This window comes from Mandrillus leucophaeus, unplaced genomic scaffold (assembly GCF_000951045.1).
Source record: "Mandrillus leucophaeus isolate KB7577 unplaced genomic scaffold, Mleu.le_1.0 Scaffold15, whole genome shotgun sequence".
Classification (NCBI taxonomy): Eukaryota; Metazoa; Chordata; class Mammalia; order Primates; family Cercopithecidae; genus Mandrillus; species Mandrillus leucophaeus.
The window spans coordinates 1676816-1679856 of record NW_012101476.1 but is presented as its reverse complement, the minus strand read 5'-3'; positions in this window follow the sequence as shown (position 1 = coordinate 1679856).

Below are 3041 nucleotides of genomic sequence, written 5' to 3'. Positions count from 1 at the left end.
CAGCTAATTTTTGTATTTTTAGTAGAGACGGGGTTTCACCATGTTGGCCAGGCTGGTCTTGAACTCCTGACCTCAGGTGACCCGCCCACCTCGGCCTCCCAAAGTGCTGGGATTGCAGGCGTGAGCCACTGTGCCCTGGCTCCAGCTGCCAGGATTGTTTTTCTAAAATAGAAATGATCACACTAGCCCTTACCTAAACCCTTCATGGGCCTCCTGCCACATCCAGGGAAATTCAAGGCCTTCACAGCCTGGACCTGACCTCCCTCACCAGCTCCTTCTCCTCTCACCTCCTCCCTCCTCCTACCTACCTCCCTCACGTCACTATCCAGAAACTTCATCAGTTCACTCATGGACACACACACACACATGCTAGTGTGCACACAGGCCCACATGCACACGTGCTCTCACACACACAATGCACAGGCACACATGCACACACATATGCGCACACACACTGCCTTTTCACGTTTCCACTTGCTGTTTTCTCTGCCTGGAATTCTCCCCTCACCTTGTGCAGAAGCTTACAGTCTGAAGAAGCTTTAGAAATTTGATGTAAATCTCGAGTCTCTGCAATTGCATTCAGGAGTCAGCCTCTGTGACCTCCCCACCCTGACCCCACACTCTCCTGCTGCCCCATTCTGCTCCTCTACCTGTCTCCACCTGGTTTGTGCCTTACCTCTGTAACTAGCTGTGAACTCCTGGCAGAAAAGACCTCCAAGACCACCTCAGGGCATAGCATGGGGCTGGACACCAAGCAGAGGCTCCCACAGCCTCAAGGAATGAGGGGGAAAGCTATCTACAGAGAGGTCCCACACACTTGGTGGGGGAGGAAATCGGATGTCTATTCATAAGCATTGATGTTCTGCTGCATTTTCCATCAGGATCCTCCCTCCTTTTAATGTCCCTGGTCGGTCCCACAGTGACCTGTGTAACAGAGGACAGCAATCAGTTCTGGTGTTTACTGAAGTTCAGGAAATGTTACTGACATAGATATGGTTTGGATGTTCATCCCCTCCAAATCCCATGTTGAAATGTGATTCTCATTGTAGGAGATGGGACTAGTGGGAAGCGTTTGGACCACAGGGTTGATTCCCTCATGAATGGTTTGGTGCTGTCCTCGAGGTAATGAGTGTTCTAAATCCGTTAGTTCAAGAAAGAGCTGGTGTATTTAAAGGAGCCTGGCACCTCCTCCTCTCCCTTGCTTCCTCTTGCCATGTGATACACTGGGTCCCTTCCACTTTCCACCATGATTGGAAGCTTCCTAAGGCCTCACTAGGAGCAGATGCCAGTGCCATGTGGTAAAGACTGAAAAACTGTGAGCAAAAATAAACCTCTTTTCTTTATAAATTACTCAGCCTCAGATAGCAATGCAAACGGACTAACACATCTTAACACCAACCAACACCATGGGAAAAGAGTATCCTCCTTCTCGATCTTATTTCAAAAGACTTCATTTGAACCTAGACTCCCTGAAAAACCCACTCTCCCTTTGTGAGAGGTCCAGTTCAGCCCTGCCATCACCGTGACAGTTAACACCCCACAACAAAGCATGATTATCAGGAGGCACAGGAGGGGGCAGCCTGCCAGGGTGGCCCTTAGCATAACTTCAGGGTCATTTTTATCATTTTCTTGGGAGCTCTGGGCATCCTACAATATTTACCACCCACCCTTGGGCATTGCAAGGTCTTGAATGAATGTGAATTTGGGCTTGGATGAATTACTTGACATTTTGCCACGTGATTCTTCCCCATGACAGGTGATCAAGGAGCCATCCATCCGACTGCCATTCACTCACTGATTCTTCAGATATGCAACAAAAGCCTACTGGTTGCTGCAGTCCTCTAAGGGCTTTGGGTAGAGTAGCAAACCCAGCAGTGAGGTCCCCACCCTCACAGAGCTGAGATTCTAATGTGGGGAACAGAAAGCAGTAAACACATGGTGCAGAGATGAAGAGAAGCACTACGGAGAACAATAGACAGAGAGAGGGGGATGGGAAGGCTGGTGCACGGGTGGTTTACAATGTCACAAGAGGATAACTATTCCAACCCCAAGGGGGTGCAGCTCCCGCACTGCATAAGAGCTAACGAAAAGTAAAATAACAGAGAACTGAATAACAGTGTCTAGTCCTGGAAAAGAATGGGGAAGAAAAGGTTACCCCAACATACTGCACCATAAGTGGAGAGCTGAGGCTAGCACCCCCAGATGCTATCTGTGCTCCCCAGTGCTCAAAACTTTGAGACCCAAACACCCCTCCCTCAATGTGCCTGCACAGAAATACCATCTTGTATGGAGTGTTCACCTGCACACACTCCACCACACAGGTTTGCTTTCTTTTCTGAGCTTCTGTGCACCCATGCATTGACCCAAACTGTTCTCTGCCCTGAAATGATCTTTCTTCCTTCTCCTTCAAGTGCCAAGCCACTCCAGGCTCAACTCAGCACCATCCATGAAACTCTTTCTGCTCAGGCCTCTTACTCCTCTGAGTCCCCAGGCCGTGGGGCCCTGGTTACTTCCTGCTCTGCAGCAATGGCATTTCTGGACACACACTAACTGCCCTGCCATGGGTCTGTTCATGCTTAAAGACAGTGGCATTTTCTGAATGGCCTCATGTCCTCTGTGATGTCTCAAATGTTGCTGTGTACACAGAGAGAGGGAATGAGGCAGGTATGGGGGGAGTCCCACTCTGTGTCAGGAACACTGCCTCATTCATCCTCGCAGGATGAGGCATGTAGGGTGCATGGCCACATCGCTGGGGTGAGGAGCCATCTGTGCAGGCCCACACCAGTTAGTGATTAAGCTGGGTGCACGTGGAGCTCCCCTGACTATAGACTTCTTTCCACTCTCTCATGCCACTTGGTCATCAGAAGTGCTCGATAGATACTTGATGAGCAAGAGTGACTCAACAAGGAAACAGACACACTGTCTCATCCCCAGTCCCAGATGCCTTCCACGGGCCTCCAACTAGGCACATGGCCAGGCTAGGCTTTGAGCTCAGCCCACTGCCTTGCCTCCAGGGAGGAGAGCTCTTCTGGTGCCCTCTG